The sequence below is a fragment of the Electrona antarctica genome, assembly GCF_951216825.1.
Source record: "Electrona antarctica genome assembly, chromosome: 3".
In the NCBI taxonomy this organism is placed as follows: Eukaryota; Metazoa; Chordata; class Actinopteri; order Myctophiformes; family Myctophidae; genus Electrona; species Electrona antarctica.
This window is the reverse complement of record NC_136808.1, coordinates 23,145,145-23,160,620: the sequence shown is the minus strand read 5'-3', so window position 1 is coordinate 23,160,620 and position 15,476 is coordinate 23,145,145. Positions and strand designations below refer to the sequence as shown.

At 42.6% G+C, this 15,476-nt stretch overlaps 1 long non-coding RNA gene across 1 annotated transcript; it reads left to right on the top strand.

The window, feature by feature from the left end:
* Window positions 1-3,901: 3,901 nt before the first annotated feature.
* On the top strand, window positions 3,902-6,612 carry LOC306920015. Its single transcript, XR_013789599.1, has 3 exons — window positions 3,902-3,998; window positions 4,229-4,321; window positions 5,797-6,612. It is a non-coding gene; the product is annotated as an uncharacterized lncRNA (long non-coding RNA).
* The last annotated feature ends 8,864 nt before the right edge of the window (window positions 6,613-15,476 follow it).

The following is a 15,476-nucleotide window of genomic DNA, read 5'->3' as shown; positions in this document are numbered from 1 at the left end:
GCATTAAAATTTACGGGCAAATGGTTATTAGGAACAGTAAATGTAACATGATTAAATCTGTTATGATTAACAAGACACATTTAAGTTTTTTGTGTACAAGAATATGTCACTTTTTTTGAGAATCATCTCTTGTTAACAATACAAGAACGTGTGCATGTATTTCTCAAATGGATTTATTTACTTAATTCCAACCAATGTTGTTCTGTACCCACACAAAATGGTCAGAATTCAGTAAAATATACAGCATTATGGCTTGGAAACCTGGACACGCCCCTTCAATAACTTTTGCCCCTTCAAGAAGACCTGACGTCAGACGCCATTTCACCGCGCACCTGCTCACAAACTTCTTCACCGAACCTGCATCACTTCACCGTTTTCCCACGGTTAAGGTAAGAATAATATTAGCCGAGCATTTGATTAAGGTTCAATTTAGCAAGTGTTTACATTATGTTTTGATTGGAGTAGTGAAAAACGGAGTGTTTGCTGCTGTACAGCACATCAAAGCAGACACACGTGTGACGGTTTTATTTTCGCGTCAGTGGCTGGTTGTTTTTGATACCAATGCATGTTGAACACGTTGTGTATTTGGTGTTTAAATTAGAAAGAGGGCTGTGAAACAACTCATTTGGTTTCACAACTTTCATGAAACTACGTTTCATCTTGACTGCAGCCTTGGACAGTCGCTAGCCCGTCTCCGGACCCCCCGGGTTGAGCTCCTTAGGGGTCCAAAGGAGCTCAACCCGGGGGGTCCGGAGACGGGCTAGACAGTCGCATACATTACAGTTCCCAACTTCCCGCATGACCGATGCAGCGGATTGACATTTTAATGGACGCGTTACGTGTGAAAATACAATCCGTCTTTGGATGATTAAATGTTTAAGCCCTATTCATAGTTTAGTTGTGTTTTTGATGAACGTGCTCATACTGTAGTGTATATCTATACCGTCCATGGCCAACACCTCCTCAAATTGAACGGCCGAGGGTAGCCAACGCGAGTACCCGGCCTCTGTCCCCGACACACACACTCGTCACGGCCAGCAGGACAGCGCTGTGTCCGTGGTTTTGCGAGCTGAGCTGTCAATTGCATTAGCATTAGGACAAGTGTGGCGAAGTAGAAACGTGGAGAGAGTGTGTTTTGGAACAAGCTAGCAGTGGTGTACATTGATTTGTGTCAAATGGAGTCTGTATGGCTGAAGATAAATGAACACATGACGTCGGTGGGAGAGGAGTTAGTGTGTTTTGGACAAACAGCGTGTTGTTGATTTGTGTCAGCTGAAGCTTCATGTCAGAGTGTTTGTTGTGCCTCAGTGAGGCCAACCTCTTCCAGAGAGAGATGGAGACACTAAATCTCAGCTGGAGAAACATGTTGTTTGCATGCATGCATCGCTGCCTTGCATTTTTTGATGAATTGAACATGGTGGACCCTCTTGTAAACAAGTGTAATGCTTAATTGGATCGTCCACTCACAGTTAACAGCCTTTGTATTGAGTTTGTGCTTGAATTGTACTGTAATTCTGCAAACTGTTAATACATATTTCAATCAATCAATATCAATCAATCAAAGCATGCTATGTGCTACTATGCCAAGTGACTGACAAGTGTTGAGTCTGTCACTCACTTTGTGTGATTTATGGCGTTGTCTTTCTGTTAAAATCCAAATATGTTAACTTAAGAACTCTGGACATATTACGACATTGTTTATTAATTGTGCACACGTGTAGCCTATTGTATTTCCCCACAGTCACAGACCAAATGTTATTCTCACAGTTATTATAACCAGTTTAACTTGCAAATATATTGTGGTTTAATATCGTGGTGGTTTCTAAGCATAGCCCAGGACATTGGACATAGACATTGGTGATCTTGCATTATAGTCGGTGTCAGGGGAAAAAAGGGTCCACATTTTGTGTGTGTGTGTGAAGCACACCTGCCCCAAATATAATGTTACTGCTTATTGGCTACATTTATGTACCTGCTTGTGATTCATGCATTGAAAGATCTGTCTGTTTTTATCAGATGTCTGATAAGTTGTTTAATTATGTTTACTGTGATGTCAGTCTTCTCGACTGACTTCTATGCTTGGAAGTATTCCTTGTCATTGGAGGAAGAATCACAGTTTAACCAATTTAACCCTACACATTGGCTATTTCAATACAGCAGATATTCAGTACAAGGGTGTAGATCAGCTATTTTCCAAACATGTATTTAAAATAAAGTATAGTATAGAGTCAATCGCACACATTCACGCGCGCACGCACGCTGTAGTCATGAGGTTTCACTAACTGTTTTTACTGTGATTTCAGGGTGGCTTCTCGACCGACCCACCCACCCCACCCCACCCCAGCCAGCCAGCCAGCTGACACATCCACTGCAGCTAGCTGGACTGGAGTGGTTCAGTCACACGGGTATTCTTTTGAACTCTGGTCCTAGATTGGCTAACATCTACAAGCTCAATGTTTTGCCTGACCTCTATGCTTGGAAGTATTCCTTGTCATTGGAGGAAGAATCACAGTTTAACCAATTTAACCCTACACATTGGCTATTTCAATACAGCAGATGTTAAGTACAAGGTTGTAGATCAGCTATTTTCCAAACATGTATTTAAAATAAAGTATAGTATAGAGTCAATCGCACACATTCACGCACGCACGCAGTAGTCATGAGGTTTCACTAACTGTTTTTACTGTGATTTCAGGCTGACCGACCCACCCACCCACCCACCCCACCCACCCAGCTAGCTGACTGGAGTGGAGTCCACTGCAGCCTGGACTGGAGTGGTCACCATCACCAAGTCACACAGGTATGACCTTCACAAAACACACAATGTTCTCATATTCTTTTGAACTCTGGTCCTAGATTGGCTAAAATAGCCAATGTACAGTACAAGCTTGTAGATCAGCTATTTTCCAAACACACGTAAGCTCAGCTGGTGGTGACTCGACTCGTACTAACCACGAAACATTAAATATCAATAAAATTAAAATAAACGTAATTGACATTCAGTTTCTGTTGTGCGACGGGCAGATGCAGCCACCCGCCTACCCAGAAATGTAGTCTCTGGGTTGTTTGACTCGTTTCTAACGCTTATTTTGTTACTCTTTGGGTATATTTGTACATTTCCAGTACAAACAGATTTAGTAGTAACAGATTTTTAAAATAAAGTATAGTAGAGTCAATCGCACACATTCCAGTTAAAACTGCTAGTTCGCACACGCACGCAGTAGTCATGAGGTTTCACTAACTGTTGTTACTGTGATTTCAGGCTGACCGACCCACCCACCCAGCTAGCTGACTGGAGTGGAGTCCACTGCAGCCTGGACTGGAGTGGTCACCATCACCAAGTCACACAGGTATGACCTTCACAAAACACACAATGTTCTCATATTCTTTTGAACTCTGGTCCTAGATTGGCTAAAATAGCCAATGTACAGTACAAGCTTGTAGATCAGCTATTTTCCAAACAGATTTTTAAAGTATAGTAGAGAGTCAATCACACACATTCCAGTTAAAACTGCTAGTTCGCACACGCACGCACGCAGTAGTCATGAGGTTTCACTAACTGTTTTTACTGTGATTTCAGGCTGACCGACCCACCCACCCACCCACCCAGCTAGCTGACTGGAGTGGAGTCCACTGCAGCCTGGACTGGAGTGGTCACCATCACCAAGTCACACAGGTAGGACCTTCACAAAACACACAATGTTCTCATATTCTTTTGAACTCTGGTCCTAGATTGGCTAAAATAGCCAATGTACAGTACAAGCTTGTAGATCAGCTATTTTCCAAACAGATTTTTAAAGTATAGTAGAGAGTCAATCGCACACATTCCAGTTAAAACTGCTAGTTCGCGCACGCACGCAGTAGTCATGAGGTTTCACTAACTGTTTTTACTGTGATTTCAGGCTGACCGACCCACCCACCCAGCCAGCTGACGTCCACTGAAGCCTGGAGTGGTCACCTGCACCAAGCCACAGAAGCAAGTTGCAGCTGTCGCACAGGTAAAGACCTTCACATAACACGCAATGTTCTCATTTTCTTTTGAGCTTCCTTCAACCCCAAAAATAGCCAATCTACAAGCTCATTTGTTTTGCTTGACTCCAAATATGTTTGAAGTATTCCTTCTCATTGGAATTTATGGAAAGTAGACTTGCAATAGTGTAGTGGTTAGTTTGATGCACTTCTGCATTCTGATGTCTGTACTGTACAATGTCATTTCATGTGTTTGTAGGACCACAGCATTGAGTCCTGTAGAGAAGCTGTCACCAGAGTCCTCATTGTCTTCCTTGGGGAAAAGACGGAGGAGTTGATCAAGGATTACAAGGTAAAGAAAATCTACCTCTGTTCTAAACTTCTTGCTAAAAGACCTAGCCTATAGAGCACCGAAGTCTGACGTCACTTTCAGTAGAGGGCACCAACACACAGGTTCATGTATTTTTTTTATTTGCATTGAAATCTCCATAGGGCTATTTTAGGTCTCTTCATATAAGAACTGTGTTTGAAAAATAAACCGACCACCCCGGCCTTTCTGTCAGCGGAGTGGCTGTGCGTCGTTAATGATGTCCATTCATATTTGATACAGCCAGTTTCTGGAGAAAATGGACTTAATGTGGCCGCAAAAGCCTTGAAACTAAGGCAATGTCGCTGCTAATATACGTCACGCCCAGCTGTCAACAAATTGCGTTCCTGAGATTCCTCGTTGACGTAAGCTCAGCTGGTGGTGACTCGACTCGTACTAACCACGAAACATTAAATATCAATAAAAAAATAAACGTAATTGACATTCAGTTTCTGTTCGACGGGCAGATGCAGCCACCCGCCTACCCAGAAATGTAGTCTCTGGGTTGTTTGACTCGTTTCTAACGCTTATTTTGTTACTCTTTGGGTATATTTGTACATTTCCACCTTCAGTCGATGCTTCATATCCATATGAGTGAAAAGGCCGGGGTGATGCAAATAAAAAGTACATGAACCTGTGGACTGACGCCCTCTACTGACAGTGACGTCAGGACTTCGCTCTATATGGCTCTATATGAGACAGGATTTTGCCATCTAAAATATAGGGTATCCGTGTGACATCATCATACCCGGGAGTTATGCGGGAATGCCTACTGAGTGGCACAAAACTACTTTCTGGCCTTGACACATACATCCAAACAGAAAAGTCCTATTTGATTGCATTAAATTACTTTAAACGACTTTAAATTCACTTCATCACTCACTTTGCCACTCAATCTGCCATTTACTTTATGCATGTGCATACCCTCTATAGAGCCTATCTGATGGCTTGGTGGGATCAATGGATGGTCAGTTGGCTGGTCAGTTAAGTAATATCATGGTCAGCAGGCTATACCAAATACTAGTAGTTTTGGCACATGTTCTAAAATGTCCTGGTAGATTGTGAGGTTTTCACTGTCAGTGATGATTTTGGATGCCATCTGCTGGTGTCGGTCCACTGTGTTTTATCAAGTCCAGAGTCAATACAGCCATCTACCATGAGATGTGTTGTTGACAAGCTTTATGGAGATGCTGATTTGCTTTTCTAGCGAGACTTGGCACCTGCCCACAGTGCCACAACTACTAGTAACTGGTATACTCACCATGGTATTAATGTTGGTGGAAGGTGTGAGACACTGGCCACAACAATACAAATGAGATTACAGCTGCTGTCAAAGCAAAACTGGGCTTCTATTAGCCCAGACCACACTTGCGACAAACTGCTGTGTAGACTGCAGAGAGAGCAAAGACAAATGCACCTTTTTTGTTTTAGCATATTCTCACTGTCTCTGTTTTCCCCAGGTATTTGATGACGATGATGCAGCTGTCCAAGAGGCCATCTCTTCTAGTGTCCTGAGCATCTTCGAGTACAGCAGAGGTGGTGGTCTCGACAGAACGGCCAGGGGATCCGCAAGTAATTCCGACGGGGCATTAGTCCTAGGTTGTCGTTTGTCTGACCAATGACCAGTCTGAACTAAGTACTGCACCCTAGGCCATAATGACCTTTAGAACACAAACAAATATTTTTTAGACAGTCATGAGGGCTATCATCCACGAAAACATTAGGCCAATAGAACATACTTTTAATTGTTTTTAGAAGTAGCCCTGAGGGTTGGCCTCCATGAAAAGATTAGTACTTTAAACTTGAATTCAAACCAAATACTTTGGGAGACATTTTGGTGCTTGCGTCCAGCTCAAGAAATATTTTCTGAAACGCCTCAAAAGTGTACTTCAAAGGCTTGGGGTAGGGAAGGTCCAATGCATACATCAGGCCCATCAAGTATTTGCAACATCAGGGATACCATTATGGCCTAATGTTTTCAATGAGGCTATTCTTCACTTGCACAATGTAGGAGGCGGGACTAAGGGGGACTTCCTGTTGGGATATCACCCCTGTGTTTGCTTCCTGTCCATCGGGAGTGCATGTAAGTCAGTCATTTTCTACGGACAATTATAGTATTTTCTCGTCACTTGTAATTTTTTTAATTAAGTTTAAAAAAAATTGTATTCATATGGTTCATTCATTTACCATTCGTTTTTATCGTAATGTTTTATTTAGGGTTTTTTTTCTCAAGGGGAAAGTTGTATGCTCCAGTGTCTGTCTGTGCTGCTGCACTATACATACAGGAATACAGTACAGTACGGTACAGTACAGTACGGTAGGGTACGGTAGAGTACGGTAGAGTACGGTGGAGTACAGTACAGTGGAGTACAGTACAGTACAGTGGAGTACTGTATTCCACTGTACTGTACCATACTGTATTCCACTGTACTGTACTCCACTGTACTGTACTGTACTCCACTGTACTGTACTCCACTGTACTGTACTCCACTGTACTGTACTGTACTGTATTCCACTGTACTGTACTGTATTCCACTGTACTGTACTGTACTGTACTGTATAGTGCAGCAGCACAGACAGGCACTGGAGCATACAACTTTCCCCTTGAGAAAAAAACCCTAAATAAAACATTACGATAAAAACGAATGGTAAATGAATGAACCATATGAATAAAAGGTTTTTTTAAACGTAATTTAAAAAATTACAAGTGACGAGAAAATACTATAATTGTCTGACTTACATGCACTCCCGATGGACAGGAAGCAAACACAGGGGTGATATCCCAACAGGAAGTCCCCCTTAGTCCCACCTCCTACATTGTGCAAGTGAAGAATTGCCCTCAGGGGTACTAATACAAATTATTTACACATGTTCTAAAGGTCATGGCCTAATCATTACCTCTGATAGATGTGTTAATGGACTCTATATTTGAACAAATACAATTATGTTTCTTTGTGTTTTTGTTATGCACTGATAATTTTGTTAAGAAAAGCCAAACGCTGTGGGTCCAATGGGGCCCACAGAGCCATAGAGAACCACATTACACTGTGGGTCCAATGGTTTCCACTGCCCACAGAGCCATAGAGAACCACAGTACACTGTGGGTCCAATGGTTTCCACTGCCCACAGCCATAGAGAACCACAGTACACTGTGGTTCCACTGCCCACAGAGCCATAGAGAACCACAGTACACTGTGGGTCCAATGGGTTCCGTGCACTGCCAACAGCCATAGAGAACCACAGTACACTGTGGGTCCAATGGGTCCACTGCCCACAGGGCCATAGAGAACCACAGTACACTGTGGGTCCAATGGGTTCCACTGCCCACAGGGCCATAGAGAACCACAGTACACTGTGGGTCCAATGGTTCCACAGGGCCATAGAGAACCACAGTACACTGTGGGTCCAATGGGTTCCACTGCCCACAGGGCCATAGAACCACAGTACACTGTGGGTCCAATGGTTCCACTGCCCACAGGGCCATAGAGAACACTGTGGGTCCAATGGTTCCACTGCTCACGAAGCTATCATATTGTGGCTGCATTTACTTTGTTTTTATGCACTGATATAATTTAGTTTTAAAAGAAACTGTATAACCTTATGTTCCAATTTGAGGAATAAAACAATAAATTGTTTTTTTTATACCTGATGCCATTTGACTCTTGCTGGTGGTGTTCATAGGACAAGACAAACATTTATGTTTGAGTATTTTCAGTTTATAATCAGAAGTTGTACAGAAAAGAACATGGTGGTCATAGGACAATACAAACATTTGTTTGAGTATTTTCAGTTTGTAATCAGAAGTTGTATAACTTCTGATTACAAACTGAAAATACTCATTGATCTTTTTTTAATAAATGGGGTGGCATTTTTATATATATAAAAATTCCACCCCAGTTTATTTAAAAAAATCAATGAATTTAATTGAGTCAAAAACGTACTTTTATTAAACAAGACTAGTTCTTGTATAAAATACGTAATCCATTCAATTCAATAGTCTACATTTTCCAGTAAAATCTACAAGATATATCCAGTAAAATCTACAAGATATGTCCAGTAAAATCTACAAGATATGTACAGTAAAATCTACAAGATAATGTCCAGTAAAATCTACAAGATATGTCCAGTAAATTTTACTGGACATATCTTGTAGATCCAGTACATTTTACTGGACATATCTTGTAGATTTTACTGGACATATCTTGTAGATTTTACTGGACATATCTTGTAGATTTTACTGGACATATCTTGTCGATCCAGTAAATTTTACTGGACATATCTTGTAGATTTTACTGGACATATCTTGTCGATTTTACTGGACATATCTTGTAGATTTTACTGGAAAATGTAGACTATTGAATTGACTGGATTGCGTATTTTATACAAGAACTAGTCTTGTTTAATAAAAGTACCTTTTTGACTCAATTAAATTCATTGATTCTTTTAAATAAATGGGGTGGCATATTTTTATCAGTTTAGCAGCAATGAGAAGAAGGTAAAAGGCATACACATATTAATTAAATTCACTTGTCTATGTACACTACTCAGGGTTCCCCAATTAATTTTCCTCGAGGGCCATATTTTGAAATTCTTCCGCGGGCCGCAAGGGGGCGCTCCGCGGGCCGCAAATGGCCCGCGGGCCGCCTATTGGGGTACCCTGCACTACTGTGTATCGATGACGGAGGGTGTTGGTGAGTCAGTCTCTGTTTGGTTGTTCAGCCTGAGCAAATCAGAGCACCAGAAGATAAGCAGAAGTGAGCAGCAAGCCACGGACAAATACACAGAGGGCACACGGACCAGTTGGCCTCAGTGGTTTTGCTCCTCGGCCTCTTAGTGGGTACCAAGGCCTAGCACAGACACATTTACATAAGGTGTGTGTGTGTGTGTGTGTGTGTGTGTGTGTGTGTGTGTGTGTGTGTGTGTGTGTGTGTGTGTGTGTGTGTGTGTGTGTGTGTGTGTGTGTGTGTGTGTGTGTGTGTGTGTGTGTGTGTGTGTGTGTGTGTGTGTGTGTGTGTGTGTGTGTGTGTGTGTGTGTGTGTGTGTGTGTGTGTGTGTGTGTGTGGTGGAATCCCAGTAATGTCCCAAAATGCATAGAAAACCATGCTACATCATACTCTATCTATCTATCTCGGTACACGTACACATACTGTAGAAAAGGGCACAGCAAAGCAAAGTACAAGAGGAAGGAAAGACAACATTTTTTGTCATAAAATGGCACAACAGCGAAAACACATTAGATACTGCAGAGCAGAACAACAGTGTCAGGTCGCCCTGTCAGCTTTAATTAAGGTGGTGTTAACAACATTACGGGGTGTAAATTTAACTCTGTGAAAGACAACTAAATGGAACAGTGCCAACATGCCTCCCCAGGCTCCAAATGAGACACACACACACACGCACACACACAATGCAAATTGGACCCAGACAACTACAATATTGTCGCTGTCGGGAAGAAACCATGTATCTCCATGACTCAGCGTTTTTATGTTTGCTTGCTTGTGTGTGCGTGCGTGCGTGCGTGCGTGCGTGCGTGAGTGCGTGAGTGCGTGCGTAAATGAATGCAACTACTTTGTTATATGAGAGTGCTCACATGCAATGCCATGTGAGCCTAGATGTTCAAATCAGATCAGCGGAAGTGACCTGCATTTGAGCTTGTATATCTGCTATTTTCGAATAGCCAAACATATAAATGGATATAGTTGTTAAAATTATTGTGATGCATGTATTTTGCTGGGGACCCCCTGGAACCCCCCCAAGGACCCCTCGGGGTCCCTTTGAGGATCAAAGTATTAATTTTGTACGTCCACTGTCCTGTACAGTCCAGGGTTTATTGAAGCCTGCTACATTCAGCTGTTGCAGTGCTCCAATCTCTCATCTGCCTTATCCAGTGGTGGAAGTACATACTAGCTAAATGGTGCATTTATATAGCGCCTTTATCCAAGGCGCTTTACATAGATTTGGCATTACATTCACCCATTCACACACACATTCATACACCGATTGCGGGCTTGCGGCGGAAGCCATGCAAGGTACCAACCAGCACATCGGGAGCAATTTGGGGTTCAGTGTCTTGCCCAAGGACACTTCGACATGTAGACAGGAGGAGCCAGGATTCGAACCGCCGACCCATGGATCATTGGACGACCTGCTCTACCTCTTGAGCCACAGTCGCCCCACAGCTACTGACCCCCCCACACACACATTTTAACCATTTATTTATGTCCACACAAAGGATATGCATACAAGGACACAAATATTATAGGTGAAAGTCATGGCATGTGTTTTCGTGATACAACAGGCATGTCACTCAGTACTCTATGGGTATACACACGCACGCACGCACGCACGCACGCACGCACGCACACACACACACACAATGAATGAAAAAAAGTAAAATACAATTAGGATTCATTTCGTTGTTTATCTAAACACACAAACACAATTCAATGTCTATTCAAAACCGCTCAATACTAAATCTAAGCTTATCACCGGAATGCCTTGATGAATTGAATAGGGCATTATGGGGAAAATACAAAAGTCTATATAGGCTATATTTTCTTACAGTCTATGTTGGGCAAAGCAATGCATGGCGACCTGCTCCTATGCTGTTGAGCAGAAGATAGAAGTATATTAGTTTGATTCCAGAAAAAGCATTTCCTGTGAAGGAATACACACAAACATTAGGATTTATTTAGTTGTTTATCTAAACAAACACAATTCAATGTCTATTCAAAACCGCTCAAAAGTCTAATCTTATCACCAGAATTGCCCCTCCCGGCCTCCCCCTCAATGCCTTGATGAATTGAATACACAGGACATTAATGGGGGAAAAACAAGAAAAAACAAAAGTCTATATTTTCTTACCTGTTATAATGGCTTATATTCCAATGATCGGAATCGGATCAGGAGCCAAAGAAATGTGATCGGGACCTCCCTAGTATCAATATTATATCCATATCATGATATTAGAGCGGAAATTGTCGGATCGGTGGTTAGACTGGCATATTTGCAGATACCGATATGACCCGATATGATCAAATAAGGGCCGATCCGATTTTCCTTTTCCTTTTCTGATACCGATAAAGTATCGGGACATCTCTAATCTAAAGTCACAACACCAACTTTGCTGAGGCAGTATTGCATCGTTAAAAAAAATATAAGGTTTTATTAATTTCCTTAAAAACTTATATTTTTTCATTTCCTGGAGTTATGAGGTTTCCTCCGGACACCAGAGATATGGTACTATTGTGATATGGCTTAAACGTGTTCTATAAAATGTAAATATCGGATCGGGGAAAAATCGGTATGGCAGATGCTCAAAATCAAATGATCAGAATCGGATTGGGAGCAAAAAAGACGTGATCGGGACATCGCTAGTTATAGATTTGTATTCAGGTTGGTGATGTCATTGATTAAGCATTTAGAGGCTTAGGAGTTGGGGTTGGAGTTATGCTAGTTGAGCTGTGATGCATTGTGAGGTTGTAGATCGGCTATTTTCAGTGTAACTAAAGTGTTTTACTCTGCCGTTAATGACAGATGTGCGTGTGCGCAGTGGTGGAAAGTAACTAAGTACATTTACTTAAGTACTGTACTGTACTACAATTTTGAGGTATGTGTACTTTACATGAGTATTTCCAATTTCCAATACTTTTATTTCTACTCCACTACATCTCCTATCCAAATATTGTGGACTACTTTTGCTCCACTACATTTATTTTAAAACTTTAGTTGCTACTTTGTAGATTTTTTTTAAATTATTTTATACATTTGAAAACTTGAAATGAGACAATCTGCACAATGAGTACGTTCTACTTTTGGCACTTTAAGTACATTTTGATGGCAATACTTTTGTAATTTTACTCAAGCACATTTTGATTCCCAGACTTTTATCTACATTGCAGTATTAATACTCTTTCTTAAGTAAAAAAAAAACATTTGAGTACTTTTTCCACCACTGCGTGAGTGTAATTGGCGCCAATGGCGAGCGCGTGCTGCACACGCATGCCACGCATGCATATACGCGCACGCTGTTGGGTGTTGTCGAATCTAGTGAGCGGCCCGGACTGCTGATGTAGTGAGTCTGCAACGTCCGCGGCTATTCTTCACCGAGTGTCAGTGGGAGCCAATACTTAGCCCCATCACCATGATAGATGGAGCTCTAATCACACGCTGACACCCCTTGACTGAGAATCACGCTCGTAAAACACTCGAGTCAGCTCGATTGATCATGCGATTTTTAGGGGTCTGGATACTTTGGAGAAGTAAGTTTGTGACAGTTTTCCTTTTGTAAGGTCAGAGTGTTCAAACTAATAGCCGCTTCATCACGCCTTGTGCCCGGCCTATCTGGGCAGCTGACGAGCTGCCTGACGAGGCTCGACATGGGTGAAAAGGATTTTTGATCTAGAATGACCTCCATCTTGTTCTGTTGTAAGTAGTAGTGACATGCAGGCATGGCTATGGATTTTATAAAGGGAACATCTGCACTCACAACTAAAGCTAAAGTAAAAATAAAACCTTTTTGTTAACTGAACTAAACTAAAAACTAGAAAAGTAAAAGGAAAATGATAACTAACTGAAACTGTATTGTGTGTTTAAAAAAACGAACTAAAATTAACTGAAATGATAGAGAAAATGTCCTTAGTATTCGTTTTTGTCAATTTATTCATAAGCTTAATCTGTAACTGAATATTCTTTTTTTAAATGCTATCTTTTCCTGAGTTTTAAATTACACAGTACTTACTCTGGCCCTTTTCACTCCTGCTTCTGACTTATTTGTCAGGTGCAGGATTAAAGCGAGACCTCGAGGTCAAACAACAGAGCTTCTTAATATGGCACAGTTGAGAAGCAGGAGTTAAACTTTTAATCTGGTATCAGTGAGGTACATGTATATAGTTGCTGGCCGGCTCTGTATATGCAGATCTAGGTGATGATCCAGTCTTCTCCATGTATGGCTCTCCAGGGTTTGATGAGGTCAGTGTTGTGATCTTCATATATGGAGATCCAGGTGATGATAGTCAGCTCCACATACAGTATGGAGATCCATGTGTTGTACCAACTTGGTTCATTTGCAAGTGTGACTCGCGTCGCGACAACCACACTGGTTAACATGAGACTGTCATATGTCCATATATTGACATTCCCATATATGGGCTTAATATTGATGACAACAGGGATCTCCATATACTGTATGGGCATAACAGGGATTGTATTAGGGCATCCTCTGTGAGACTCTGGCAGTGGCACTGCTGGCGTTTCCCTGGCCAGGCGGCGGTGCCGCTCGTTGGCAGTCTCCTCCATGAGAGGGTGGAGGTTGCGCTGCTGGGGCAGATCGGCAGCGTGCACGCATCCGCCTGGGTGACGGCAGACTGCTGGGGCAGATCGGCAGCGTGCACGCATCCGCCTGGGTGACGGCAGACTGCTGGGGCAGATCGGCAGCGTGCACGCATCCGCCTGGGTGACGGCAGACTGCTGGGGCAGATCGGCAGCGTGCACGCATCCGCCTGGGTGTCGGCAGACTGCTGGGGCAGATCGGCAGCGTGCACGCATCCGCCTGGGTGGTGGCAGACTGCTGGGGCAGATCGGCAGCGTGCACGCATCCGCCTGGGTGACGGCAGACTGCTGGGGCAGATCGGCAGCGTGCACGCATCCGCCTGGGTGACGGCAGGCTGCTGGGCGAGCGCTTTGGCATGGTATCAACTTTGACCAAAAAAATGCACTATGGAAAACAGGGTTTGATGAGGTCAGATTGACATATGGAGACGGCCATATATGGAGCGTGTCACGAGGCATGACGGCCTGACAACCATATTTGGAGTGTGTCACGAGGCGTCGTCATCTTCATGGAGACGGCCATATACGATGCGTGTCACAAGGCGTGACAGACAGACGGACGGACTGACTGACTGGTTTTGCAGCTGGTTTTTCATAGTAACCTGCGACCTACCATCGCAAATAGAACTAATATGAACTAGAATAAGACTTATTGTGGATTTGGCCATGCCTCCAAATACTTGTATGTCTGAGCAGCAGTCAAACCAATGAAATTGCTTGCTTTTGTCTGCTCGGACAGCTATAAGTAGTTCCATCCATCCATCTTCAACCGCTTATCCGTAGTCGGGACGCGGGGGCAACAGCTCCACCAGAGTGCTGCAGACTTCCCTCTCCAGAGCAACATTAGTGACTTCCTCCTGGGGGATCCCGAGATGTTCCAAGGCCAGTGTGTCGATGTGTTTCCTCCAACTGCCCCGGGGTCTCCTCCCAGTGGGACGTGCCTCGAGGACCTCCCTAGGGAGACGTCCGAGAGGCATCCTAACCAGATGCCCGAACCACCTAAACTGGCTCCATTCCAGGCGAAGGAGCAGCGGTTCTACTCCGAGTCTCTCTCATGTGACTGAACTTCTCACCCTATCTCTAAGGGAGATGCCAGCCACCTGTTGAAGAAAACTCATTTCGGCTATAAGTAGTTGAGACTCTTTATAGATATAGAAAAATGTATCTAAAATTATATTAATCTATTTCTGCATTTGTTTAATACAGAGAGAAAGGCACTGCACATGCAATGATGATGATCTTGTTTGACAATCTCAATTTGTACAATCTCACTTATCAAATATATGGAAATTGCATTTATGTTGAAAAACACTGATGAAAATGTAATACAAAAAACGGTTCCTCTGTGATGTGCAATGATGAGCTTGTCATCTGGTTCATCTCATATCCCTTGTTCCAGGTATATGTTTGTGTGAATAAAAACTAAAATAGGACAGCTGTTGTGAATGTAGCTACATTTATTCTAGCTGTGTGTGAATGACACAATTTGTTACAGCATACTTGCAATTTTGGAAGAAGTACTTGGATAACAAACTTTTACTTGAAGGCCCACAAGTATTTGCATCAAAACACATGTACAGCACCAAGTATAAAAGTGCTCTTTGTGCAGAATGAAATTATGCAGAAATAATTAATAATGCATTAATGTATTCTTGACTAATGTTGCAGCTGGTAAAGGTGTGACGCTAATTACTTCATGTGCTGTTGGGTAGTTCCGTGCTAGAATAATACATCATTTATCAGGTAACGTATGTTTTGTACTGTATTAATAATCCATGTCAAGAACAAAGTCTTCGGAGCAATAATCAAC